The sequence below is a fragment of the Oryctolagus cuniculus genome, chromosome 11 (genome assembly GCF_051225735.1).
Source record: "Oryctolagus cuniculus isolate XC-2025 breed Fujian yellow rabbit chromosome 11, ASM5122573v1, whole genome shotgun sequence".
In the NCBI taxonomy this organism is placed as follows: Eukaryota; Metazoa; Chordata; class Mammalia; order Lagomorpha; family Leporidae; genus Oryctolagus; species Oryctolagus cuniculus.
The window spans coordinates 64,255,182-64,269,279 of NC_142877.1; the positions used below are offsets into that span (position 1 = coordinate 64,255,182).

General features: G+C 37.1%; 1 protein-coding gene across 4 annotated transcripts in view; it reads right to left on the bottom strand.

Annotated features, from left to right (window-relative positions):
• Positions 1-14,098, bottom strand: part of TAFA2 (TAFA chemokine like family member 2) — a 528,509-nt gene that overhangs the window by 249,387 nt on the left and 265,024 nt on the right. The gene's annotated exons all lie outside the window — the stretch shown is intronic.

The following is a 14,098-nucleotide window of genomic DNA, read 5'->3' on the forward strand; positions in this document are numbered from 1 at the left end:
GAGAAGCAACAAAGAGAGAAGCCATATCACAAATGATGAAATATCAGGGCCGGTGTTAAGCTGCTACCTGCAATGTTGGCATGCCATATGGGCAAACTAATGCACCCAGGAAAGCAGCAAAAGATGGTCTAAGTGCCTGGGCTCCTGCCACCCATGTGGGAGACCTGGATGGCTTCAGTCTGGTCCAGCCCGGGCCACTGCAGGCACTTGAGGAGTCAACCCGCAGATGGAAGATCAATCTCTCTTTCTGCCTTTCAAATAAATAAATAAATAAATCTTTTTAAAATGACAAAGTAGCTCCAAGTTCTATCTGCTAGTTGTGTATTCTAAAAATCTAGGTCTATAAAAATAAATATGAACATAGAGGAGATTATAATACTGTTTTTCAGATGATCAAGCCAAATTAAACTGGAGCTACAAATTAGCCAAAAGTAACAAGGAACACTGCCTTAAAGAGGACACTGGGATTACAATCACTTGTGCATTTTGAGGGGAAACACGTCCTGAACTTCCAAAGCATCTTCTACTGTCTCCATCCCCCAATTCTCCCAACTTTACAGACTGAACCACTGTCAGGTCCCCAATACATAGAGTGTTAGAAACAAAAGGAGACTCAGTAATCACTTACTTCCCTCATTTTACAAAGAAAGAGACTGAGACCCAGAGAATATAAACATCTTACCTCTGGTCTCAGAACCAGAACTAACCAGAACCACAATCAATGCACTTTACCAAACCACACTGGCATAGCCACTTTGTTCATCTTTAAGATTCCCGCTAAGCCACATCACTGCTGTCTCATTTTTTCTATTTGTCACCACCTCCAGTCTTTCAATAATTCCCCTACTTCATCCCTGCTCAAAGTGCCAGAATTATGAATGAAAGCACCCCTTGCAAACCATTCATGATTGCACCTATTCTGAAGATTCCTTGCCTTTTGGGTTTGTTCTGTTTTTTGGTTTTGAGAGGCAGAAAACCAGAGATAGAGAGGAGAGTTAGCTGGTTTACTGCCAAAGTTCTTGCGCTGGGCTGGGGCTAAAGCTTGAAGCTGGGAATGCACTCCAGGTTTCTCAGTAGGTGGCAGGAACCCAAATACTTGAGCCATAAATCTGCCTCCCAGTGTCTGCATTAGAAAAAGCTGGAGTCAGTAGCTGAAGCAGGGACTGCAAACACAGGGTTCTGGGACACAAGAATCTTAATTATTAGTCAATCACAAAACTAGTCAATCTTAATGTTTAAGGATTCAATCTGGGTTTTCTGTAAGCTACAATATACACTTCTTTATTTAAAATGTTAGATACAGTTTAACTAAAACACACGAGGAAAAAAAAAAAAAAAGCAAAGCATTTTAAGCAATGTAACCACCAAAGATAGTCAAACCCAAAATAGCAATTTGCCTACTTCCTAATGTTACTGATGGCTAAGTGGTGAAGAAAATGGGTTGCCAAAGGAAATAATTCTCAACCAAACCTCTGTATTTTGTCCATTTCTTGTTTTGAGGGCACACATACATCCAATCCCAAGTCTCCAGGAATTCTATCAACTATTAAGGTGATTAAGGTGATGACCAATGGGAAGGTAGATAGATGGAGACCAGGTAGAGTTTCTGCTACCCAGGTACAAATGCCCAAATTGTTAACAAATCATTTAGTTTTTTTAATTACATACTTATTTCTCTCTTTCTGTTGGGTAATAAGAAGAACCTAGGAGACTTTAAATTAAAAAAAAAAAAATAAGAGGATTGTGTAAAAGTAATGTTAGGAAAATGGGCGCAGGCACAGTCTCTTATCTGTGGTGTGATCTACATTCTATGCCCTGGTACCAGCTGCCATTACTGAAAGCCAGATAGCCACATAGCCCAAACTACCTGTGCCAAACATTAATATATAACAAGTAAAATATCAAATATTAAAGATTTAGATCTAATTTTTCTATCTTCAGCTTGCTTTGCATGCCCCTGTAGAGTTTCTATATTTTTATTCCTTGTTCTGGTGGTCAATTTATTTTACATTAACTCATGTTACTTGTTTTTTCCCTGGATTTGCAGTAAATACTTCCCTTACTGAAATCAACACAATAAACCTTGAGAACTGACAAAGGTAAGCCCATTGGAAATAGAAAGACTTTCAGCAGCACAATACTTGCATTACACTATTTACAGAAAAGGAAGAAGCTACAGATATGTTAATGACTCTCTACATAGACTTCATGTTTCTATACCATGGTCTTCCAATTTGTTAGTCTTTAGGATTCTTAAACTGCCTTAAAAATTGTGGATCTACAGCTATAGAAAACACATGAAATAAATAAGAGTTAAAGAACACTTACAGGTCTCAGAATCAGGTTTTCAACCTTATTAAATACATGGAGACATATACATATGGTTATATGTGTAGTCACTTAAAGAAACAAGTGCCTGCTTCTTCACCCAAAATGAGCTTTTTAAGATCATGTTTCCTTTTCTATATTTTGTGAAAAGAGAAAGATATATCTATCAGTGTATCATAGAGAACCAAGACCACATGTAAATAGATCATTTTGTTCTGGATAGCCTGAGGCTAGGTTCTCTCTGGAGTACGGTTACTTGGAAGGATGTGCATTCTGAGACAGGGCTTTATGTGACAGGATCCTCTGGAGCTATTTGATGAATGGTTTTGTGCACAATTTTCACTAAACTGATTGTGACTTAAATCCCTGTTGGTTGGAGACTTAAATATGAATAATAATGACACATGGCCTCTGATTTCGGGAACTTCACTTCACAGTATTTCACAAGAAGCAATGAAACAGAAACCCAAACAGTCGATAAGGAAGAATATATATGCTTACGAGGCCTACAAACAAATTATTTCAGGAACCCAAATGGGAGGGAAAGACCATGCTTAATGATGGAGATAAGACAGGTCTTCACCTAGGAGTTGACATTCAAAGTGGGTCTTTAAAGGATAAAAAATGTGACAGGTACAGCCAGTGAGGTGAGAAAGGTGTTTTGTGCTAAAGAACAATATAAACAAAAGCAAAGAAGAATTATAAGTATTAAAAAAAAAACTCAGAAAAACTCAGTTGAAGAGGGTCTGGGAGGAGCAGCTTCGTTGGGGTGCTTATGTAAGATCAGACCAATGTCTAGCTAGATTTTCGTCTGATTTAGTAGTCAGAAAGAAACCATAAAATTTTACCCAAGGCAAGACTTTGAAGTCTCTCTTACCCCATCCCCTCCTCGTGGTTAACATCTCCTCTATGAAGCATCAGCACTTCTTGAGGCAAACAGAAGCAATAAATAATATTTGCCCCAGTCCAGTGTCCTGAGAACATTTTGCCTCCACCTGAGAATACTCTGCAAAGCACAGTTCGCATTTTACAAAGGAAAAACATCCTCCCCTCATCCCATTCCCCGCATTAGTCAGCTTTGTATTACCACCATCCACCTAGTCTGTATTTTGAAGGTGGTTATTTCAAATTTGATTACAGTTCTCTGTAACAAGAAGTTGAATACAAAAGATACTAATGCACTATAAAATATGTACAAGTAAGCATCAGATTTCAAGGCAAGAACATAATTGAGTAAAAGTAATTCATAAGAAGCCACACTGGAGGATAAGAAGAAATGAAACACAGCTATGATTCAGCTTCTCTTTGAGACTAATAATTATTTGCTCACTGAGGAATTCACATTTCTTACAGCTTGCATTATCAGTTATTTGCTACCTCTTCATAGGACTTTAGCCTATATCCCGAAAATGGGTCAGATGATTAACCTCTGTCTTCAGCAAAGAAGATATTTGTCATTAACACACAGGGCATAAAAAGATGTCTGTGCAGCTGGGGGAGGCTGCTTCAGCATGTTCCCCAACCTGGAGGTAACTCTTCTCCCTAAACCTCCAGGGAAAGATTGAAGAAAATCTGTTCCCTAGAAATTCACATTACACAGTATGACAGAAACCAAGCACACACAGGACTTTGCACTGATAACAACTTACTACACTACAGGAAGGCCTATTAATAGAGGGCCTGCTTTCTTTGAAATCTTACCATTACTTGGACTCATATAAAAATAAGGGTTTAGAAATGAAATTAAGGAAGATGCTGAACTTAAAGTATGAACTTAAACCCATGACAGAGCTACTAATGGGAAATGAGAAAGGTATAGTTTTTTCTTTAAAACACACTCAAGATTTAAGAGAAAGGACTTTTTCTTTTGGGAGAGATGGAACACTATTGCATAGTATTTGCAGTCTGTAATATGCAAATTTAAGTTGCTGCGGAAACAAGACTCATTCATAACACAGATTTTTGTCATTCTAAATCTCTTTCCTATGTATATAAAGTTCCTAGTTTAAAAAAAAAACATACAAACAAACATCATTTGGTACTTTTGCTTAGAGCTATGTTGGTGGGGTGAATGTGAGCTGACAAGACAATATATAACTTTGGTGCACAAAATGCACAAAGCCAGTAATCAGCATCTTTTATAGAATTTTGTTCGAATGGTGCTTAATTCTGTTTGTGTGAGCTACATATTACAGTGTTAAATGCAATCTCAATTTAGTACAAAATGGATAACTCACATACATGAATGATACTAGGCAACTTTAGTATTTGAAACTTGAAAAGACAAAAAACCTCTAGGTATATTACCACACAGGTATTTCTACTTCAGGGACTTTTTTTCACAGTAAGCCTTATTTCAGGGTTCATTGACCTACACAAAATCATTAAACCACAGAAAAGATTTATTAATCTGAAGTATTCATTTATTTTATAACTGTTAGAAGCTTGGCTGGTACTAAAGTAAAGATGTGAATAATCACATATCACCATCCCAGAAAACAATATATTGAGGATCTTGATATAATATTATTTCCAGATAGTGATCTGATCTGGAAATAATATTAGTTTTAGAAGAAATAGTGAGCTTTAGTTCCACATATTATTAAAGTAATAAAATAATATCTGGATTATAAGCTTACTAGCTGATATTTATTGCTTAATTTTAAGAAAAAATATTAACATAGTTGGGGCAAAACAAGTAATATTAATTTATAGTTTAGTTGAAAAACTAGAGCATATCACTTTCATAAAACAGACTCAGAAAAATTAAGTTTAATCAAAATGTGGTATATCAAATTGATGTTATATATTAAATCTGTGTAAGAACACTATAGTCAAGTTTTTCTTGAAGTAACTATAAAATTAGAAATTTTTATTTTATTTGAAGAGGGGAAAAGGCAGAGAGAAGGGGGAGAGAGAAACAGATGGAGACACACAGAGATCTTGCATCTGCTGATTCACAGCCCATACCCTGAAACAAATGAGCCTGGCCTAGGATGAAGACAGTAGCCAGGAACTCCCACAGGGGTTACATGGACCAAGTACTTGAGCTATCACCTGCTGCCTCCCTGGATGTACATGAGCAGGAAACTGGAATTAGAAGTAAAGCCAAGGCACTAACTCTGGTACTCCTAATATGGGCTATGAATGTCCTAAGCAGCAATTTAACTACTGTGCCAAACACCCATTACCTCACAAATTGAATTTACAGTGGTACGTGGTTCTCCTACTAGACATCAGAATGGCAGATACAACTTAACCGTGACTTATGTATATGCGGTGACTTTACTTATGCCAGCTTTCCAGGTGCCTGGAAGTTCTCATAATACCCAAATGTCATGATGGACTTTTAGTGATTTTAAAACTAAAAAATTTGATAACATAGCAAATTTTAAAATTTATTCCAATTACAATTTCTCTATAAGGCAAGATCATGTGCTTCAAGAGGTAAACAATAACACATGATACCAGTGATCAGAAATCTATGGTGCAGTAGCCTACTAATCTATGAATGTTAGATTTTTTTTTTTTTTTTTTTGACAGGCAGAGTGGACAGTGAGAGAGAGAGACAGAGAGAAAGGTCTTCCTTTGCCGTTGGTTCACCCTCCAATGGCCGCCGCTGCAGCCGGCGCACCGCGCTGATCCGATGGCAGGAGCCAGGATCCAGGTGCTTTTCCTGGTCTCCCATGGGGTGCAGGGCCCAAGCACCTGGGCCATCCTCCACTGCACTCCCTGGCCATAGCAGAGAGCTGGCCTGGAAGAGGGGCAACCGGGACAGAATCCGGCGCCCCGACCGGGACTAGAACCCGGTGTGCCGGCGCCGCAAGGTGGAGGATTAGCCTATTGAGCCACGGCGCCGGCTTATGAATGTTAGATTTAAAAAAAATACCCATGACCTATATTTGATAAAAATTTTTTTCAGATAATTTACACTATGCCAGGGTCAAAAAACACTTCATTTTATTGCATGCTGTTTCAGCGAATTCTTTGTAAAAATGCTTTAACAACGCATTCATTTATTGACTTTATATATGTTTATATTCATCTATCAACATTTCTTAAATTGAGACAAATACAAAGTCCTTATCTTTGTTAGATGAATACAGGACTTCACTGACAAAGTAAAATGAAACTTCTCATTTATTTTTCTTCCCCTACTTCATCTCCTCAGATTCCAAAATGTGAAAACACACACACACACAAATATTGGTTTGATGATTCTTTGCCTGGAGACCTGAATCACATCAAGGCAGGAGTACATGTGCCTGTCTCTGTGTCTTTCTTCCACTACTTACAAAGCCATCAGGATTTCAATCTCAGGACTCAACGCCAATGACCTAACCTAACCCAGTCACTTCCTGAAGGTCCCAATTATGAACACCATGGTCAGATTATATTCCCATCCTCTTAACACCAGTAATTTATGACTTTGGAGTTCAAGCCCCCTTAACATATGACTTCAGAGTTTGGGGGTGGTGAACAAATCACATTCAAAGTACAGCCAGACACCAATTTTTATAATGCCTAGGAAGGTGGTAAAAACAGTACATTTTTCAGTATATATAAATAATATTTGAAAGCATAGGTTTTTTTTTAACCTGAAATTTTGTTTTCACAGAAAACCAGATGGTATTTTTTCTGTTTGGTTGGAAGGTAGTAGAATTTTGTTTGTTGTTTTTAAAAAAATAAAATAAAATAAAAAATAGGTGTGACAATCATTTTCTTCTTTGTCTGTATTAGCACATGTAATTGCTAAGTTCATAGACAACATTCTCAATTCTTTTACCAACAGGTGGTGAAAGCAACGTTAAAGGAGGCGTATGAATTTTTCAACAACCATTTCAGAACAAGATGACATTTGCTCTTTCCTCAATGGGGGTGTCAACTTCTGATGAACACTAATGGAAGTCACATAACAGCATCTATGGTGCATTTGCCTTTAATTACTTCACAGTGATCCAGATTTGTGAAATTACTTGCATATTATCTTTCAGTAGATTATGTACTTGAAGCAACTTTCTTCAAATCAGTTTATAATCATTAACTAATTAAAACTTCACAATACTCTTACAAAATATAAAGGTATCAAGTTTTACAAATTTCATGACTGAATTCCAAGCACATAACTGACAAAGATGGAAATTAAATATAACTCATAAGGATTTGTGCTCTATGTTAACATATGCTCCTCCAATGGAAATTACTAGTTTTCAGATTGAAGAGATCTTTGGTGTCACAGATACAGTCTATTGCTTCTCTATTATCTATCCTTGTTTTCTTGTTAGCTAATAGCACTCTAATTCCATCCAGAGTGGCTATTGTTAAAAAAAAAATTAACCCCACACTTGTTAAAACAGTAGGACAAGCATTATTTAATACTATTGCAATATGTGAGACAGATTAGACTCACCTCTAACTACAGCAAAGACACTTGGAAATTCACAGCCAAGTTGCCAAGTGAGGGAGTAAATGGATGGAAAATGGCCCCAAAAAAAAACATCAAAAACAAGATTCTTGCTAAACTAACCTAACAGAATTCTTGTGGAAAGTAGGCCAAAGATTTATATATCAAAGGTGGGGCCTTGCCCTAGGGGTCATGGAAGGTCAGATTTAAAGTAATCAACTGGGATATCTGGTGGAGGAAATATTTAAACAACAAAGCATTCAGGCCACTGCTTGATTATGCCTAACTATGTGAAGTGGGATCTGGGAACAATGATAAAACCTAAAGATCGAATATATAATTAAAGGAGAAGCCAAATGAAAAGAAAAATTTGCAGCAGGACCAGGGAATGCAGTGAGATTGAAAGTGTGTAAAGATCCAGCCCCCCAGTCAGTTGCTAAAGAGATTGGCATGGCTGCAAAGAAGCCAGGTTCCATGCATCAGGACAGTGAGAGGACATCTAAGAAATATGTAGGGCTGCTCCTCCCATCACAGATCCAGAGGCCTAGAAAGACAGAATAGTTTCGAGGAATGGACCCAAGGGAGCTCACCACAGTCCTGATGCCCTCAAGACCATCCAGGGCTCTGCTTCTTGCCTTCTGGCCAAGTACTCTGTGGCAGTTCTAGCCATGGTTCTAACAGGCCCAGGTGCAGCTCATGCCACCATTCTGACAGGAGCAAGTGGCAGACTTTCTTGTCCCATGGTACTATTTCTGGCACAGAAGGCAAAAGCTGTAAGGGTCATCATAGCTTCTACTGAGATTTTAAAGAAAAGACTTCAAGGCCAAGCAAGTACCTGCCCTAGGGGCAGAGATGTCACATGTAGACCTCCTTTGTGGCAATGCCTCAATAAGTTGTAGGAGCGGGAACATCATCAAGACTCCAGAAATACAGAGATACCAGCAGGCAAGGACATTCTGAAATGTCTACAGACATAAGGAATGTCCTGTAAGGAATGTTCTTTGTGGAATTTCAGCTGGCTGTAGAGATGTGGTTTTACTCAGTTTCCAAACAGAACTAAAACATGGTCTGTCTGAGCCCAGGAAAGCTATGTGGTACAGCTGTGCAAGGCCTTGGTAGCACAACCCCCACCCAGTACCAGACTTAAACTCCAGTTCCATCTATGATGTCTACAATGACAAGATTTCATACATCTTTATGACTGAAGTCATTCTGTTTATGTACCACATTCGCTCTAACAAATCATCAGTCAATGGAGACTCAGGTTGTTTCCATTTCTTGGCTATTATGAATAGTCCTGCAATAAACATGGGAGTGCAGATGTCTCTTGGACTGATTTCATTTCCTTTGGATATATCCAGATAATAGCAACGCTGGATCATATGGTAGTTCTATTTTTGATCTTTTTCAGGATGCTCCACACTGTTTTTCCATAATGGCTATACTAATTTATATTCTCAACAGTGTGTAAGAGTTCCCTTTTCCCCATATCCTTGCCAGTACTTGATATGTATCATATTTATAACTGGAATGAGGTGATATTTCATGGTGGTTTTCATTTGCATTTCTTAGTGATTAGTAATACTGAACATTTTTTTCATATATTTGCTGGCCATTTGTATGTATTCTTTGGAGAAATTTCTATTTAGTTCTGTAACCCATTTTTAAAAGCAGATTATTTAGTTACTGAGTTCTTTGAGCCCTTTAACCTCTTGTCAGACATTTAGCGTGCAATTTATTTTCTCCCATTCTGTGGGTGGTCATGTCACAGAAGTTCAGTATTCCCGCTTCTGTGCAGAAACTCCTTAGCTTGAGGTAATCCCATTTGTCTATTTTCACTTTTGCCTACTGTGCTTTTAGGGTCTTATCTAAAACAAGCCTGGCCCTTTTTCAATGTCCTAAAGTGTTTTCCACACCATTTATTTAAAAACAAACAAACAAACAAACAACTATGCTTCCTCCAATGCAAGCTCTTAGCACTCTTCTGGAAGATCAGTTGGCTTGAGATGCATGGGTTTATTTCTAGGATGTCTATTCTGCTCTTATTGGACTGTTTATTCTGTACCCTATTCTATTTATCTGGTTATCTAATCCTATAATGATTATAGGAAATTTATAGAATGCTCTGATATGTTATAGGAAAATTCCTCTATGCTTTTAATGTTTTTCAAATTTTTATAACTATTTCTTTGAGTGGGAGAAAGACATAAACAGGTGATGAAAAAGAGAGCTCTCATCTCAAATGTACTCAACAGCTGGGGCTGGACTGTGTCAGAGCCAGGAGTCAGGAACCAACCCAGGTCCCCCATGTAGGTAGCAGGAACTCAATTACTTGAACTATCACTGCTGTCTCCAGAACATGGAACCCAGCACTCCAATATAGGATTCAGGCATTGTAATCAGCATCTTAATCATTAGGCCAAATACCTGCCCCGTGTGTGTGTGTGTGTGTGTGTGTGTGTGTGTGTGAGTACACGTGCTTTATTGAGTGGGAACAATGTAGACCAACAACAGTGGTCACTGGAATTGATCCAGAACATTAACATCAACCATTATGACTTTGTGTGGAGGCATAAAAATAGGAAAAATGTCTACTCTGAGATACCTAATGAATATGAGTATTGATTAAACTGATCCCACATATTATTTTCCAGTTTCTACATTTTTCCTCAAAAATAAAAACTTCTAGTATTGACTTAAAATTTTCAATGATTTCACAAATTAACACTTTAATAAAAAACTTTACTGCATCATTTTTAATCAAAGAATAATGGCTGATTTGAGTATGAGAATTTGATTTAATTTTTAATTTCATCTTTTTAGCTTAAGTGTCACATTTGCAATTTTCTATTTAAATAACTTGGTATCCCTCAGTTCACCATTTTCAGTCTATGAGTATAAAACTTAATCACCAAAATCTGTACATTGTTTTATACTACTATGAATCTCTTCAAATTCATCATCTAGAAAATGTCTCTTTCTTCTGTGTTCCAAGTTCACTGTGCACACATCTTTTTTAAGTGACATCAAGACATCACAATGAGGTGTTTATCCATTACATTGTGTATTCCCTAAGGAAATGAGCTATGTCTAATTATCATGGTATGCAGAATATCTAACATATTTCTGGGCATATCTTTAGTGATACACACATATATATCTGTTGTATAGACTTTCATTGCTCATTAAATTTATATTGATTTATCTTCAAAATTACCTTGTAAGAAAGGCTTTATCTTTGCTCTCATTTCTCAGATAAGAAACAGACTCTGCACAGCTCAGATAGTGGAAATAGCACTGGAATCTGGTGTTTTGGTCCCTATCCTCTTTGCTGTTACATGCATCACCATAAGTAGCCTCTTCAAATTATAAATCACAGTTTAGTTATTTGGACAATTGCATAACTCGATCAGTCATACTACCTTTCCACTGTTGGTGTTATTACTCTTGTGCCTATGTTTTATTGCAGCCACTTAGTACTATTTCACTTAAATACACATACACACACAAAATCCTCAAACTTGTCTTGCTTCAGACATTAAGTAAACATTTACAACACCTCTTAAGCATATTCAGACTGATGAAAACAAATAAAACAGAATGTTTCTATTTCTTTTTGCTGTACTTGCTATGAGCCTAGGTCTTTAATTTTTACTTAAATAAAAACTGTTTTTCCAAATATTAGTATTATATAACTGTGGTAACTTTTGTTGAGAATTAATGGTTCCTAATCAAATTATTTTAAACTTTTGGTTGAGACACAATAGTTGTAGATGTTTATGGGCACAGTGTGATCATTCAGTACATGATACAATGTGTAATGATCAAATTATGGTAATTAGCATTTCCATCTCCTTAAACATTAATCATTTCTTTGTTTTGGGAACATTAGAATTCCCCTTTTCTAGTTCTTTATTAAATGTGCAAATTTCTGTAAGCTACAGTCATCCTGCCACGCTGTGAAACACCAGTGTTTAGCCCTCCTACCTAACTATACCTTGGTACCAGTTACCCAACCCCCGTTTCTGTTCTCCATGCTACCCTTCTAGTGGCTGCCTTTCTTTTTACTTTTATAAAGTCAATGTTTTCAGCTTCCGCTTACAAATGAAAACACACGCTGTCTTTCTAGGCCTGGCTCATTTTACTTAAAATAATGCCCTCCATGTCCATCCATATTACCACAAGTGAAAGGATAGTGTAGAGTTAAACGTTCACTTCTGCTACCTGGGTGTTTCTAGCTTGAGATAATGCACCATATTCTATAGCACTTTTATATAAATGTTATGTCAATGGGCAGCCCCTCCTTCTACCCTTATTTGACGTATTAAGAAGTAATCGCCTAAAGTAGATAAGCACTTTACCCAAGGTCAGAGAAAGCCTGAGCAGCAGAACAGGGATCCATGCCAGGTCTTGTAACACTAGTCCAGGGAGCTGTGCCTTTCACTCTTCCTCCATACAACAGGGTAATATTTCACATTTTCCATTCGATTGGCTGTTTTGCTTGTTTTGAGAATAGCATCTTGGCAACTTGTACATTTGTTTCCGTCTCTTCTGAGCCATCAAACACTGCCTGGAAAGAATCCTTAAATTTATTTTATCTTTTGTCTACTTATGATGGACAGGTCTACTGCTTTCTCCACAAAAAATAAAATAAAATAAAATACAACCAGGAGATAGCTTTCAAGTCCATTTGATTTCAAACTACCTACCTCCTCCAAATGGCAGAAAGCACAGCTCCTTACTGATTTTCCTTTCACTGGAATTCAGTAGTGTGAAATTTGCTGATAGCAAACACCTCGATTACAACGCTGCTTTCACTGTTTACACTGATCTACATAGAAACAAATGTCACATCTATTCTTCATTCATTCATTGCTTATTGTTACAGATTAAGTGCTTTATTGTTAGTACAGAACCACCAGGAATTCCTGTTTGTCCTCATATTTTAATACAATCTCCTGAAAAGTAATTGCAGAATCTGAGTAAAATAATTTATTTCCTTGAAATAGCTCTTATATCATACATAGGAGGCTGGATTTGATAATCTTTTTCTTATAGTAGTGTTCTAGCCACACATGCCATGGTTCTCATCTTTCTAACTCCAAAGAATGCAGTTAGGGGTAGACAGGGACCTGAGTCCTAAGGTTTGTTGTTGTTGTTGTTGTTGTTATTGTTGCTTTTTGTTTCTTAATTGTTTTATAAGAAGTATATATTGATTATATCTATATTAAGTTTATATCTATATAGATCCACAGAGATTCTACATAGATAAATAGAATATGTATCTATATTAAGGTTTCATTATTTTTAGATTATATCCTCATGGAAATTCTTTGTTAGAAAACATATCATGGGGCCTGTGTTGTGGCTCGGCAGGTGAAGCCACCTCTTCCAATGCCAGCATCCCATATGGGAGCTCTGGCTGCTCCACTGCAGATCCCAGCTCCCTGTTAATGCATCTGGGAAGGCAGCTGAAGATGGTCCAAGTACTCCTGCCACCCACATGGGAGACCCTGATGCAGTTCCCAGCTCCTGGCTTCTGCCTGGCTCAACTCTAGGCATAGCAGTCATTTGGGGAGTGAACTAGCGGATGGAAGATATCTCTCTCTCTCCCTCTCTCTCTCTCTCTCTCTTTCCACTCAATTAAATGTCACCTCATTCATTCACCAGCAAAGAGATTGTAAAGCACTTGAGAATGTGAACTGTGTCTTGTCTTTTGAATGTATGCTAAAATGTACAAATCATAAAACTTACAATATTAAAAATTGTTAAGTACATTGTGTAGTAGCATAAATTCTGTATACATTGTTACATAACCAATCTCCAGAGCTCTTTATATTTTGAAAACTGAAACTACACCATAAAACAGTAACTCCCATTCTCTCCTTACCCCAGTCTCTGAAATCAAGCCTTCTACTTAGCTTTTATTTATGACTATTCTACAAATCTCAGATAAGTGGAACCATACAGTATTTGCCTTTTAATGATTGGCTTAATTCACTAAACATAGTGGCCTCAAGATTCACCCATTTTGCAAACTATGTCAAATTTCTTTCCTTTTTAAGGCTGAATAAAACTGCATTGTACGTACATATTTTATATTTCCATTCATCTGTTGATGGGCATTTGGGTTGTTTTCACCTTTTGAATTTTGTGAATAATGCTTCTGTGAATAAGAGTACTCAAATAGCTCTTCAAAACCCTGTTTTCAGTTCTTCTAGATATTTACCCAGAGCAGAATTATTAGAACAGAATTATTAGAAGAGAATTCCATTCTCAATTTTTTGAGGAATGGCCAAATGGTTTTCTACAATGGCTGCACCATTTTACTTTCCTACCTACATATCACAAAAGCTCCAATTTCTC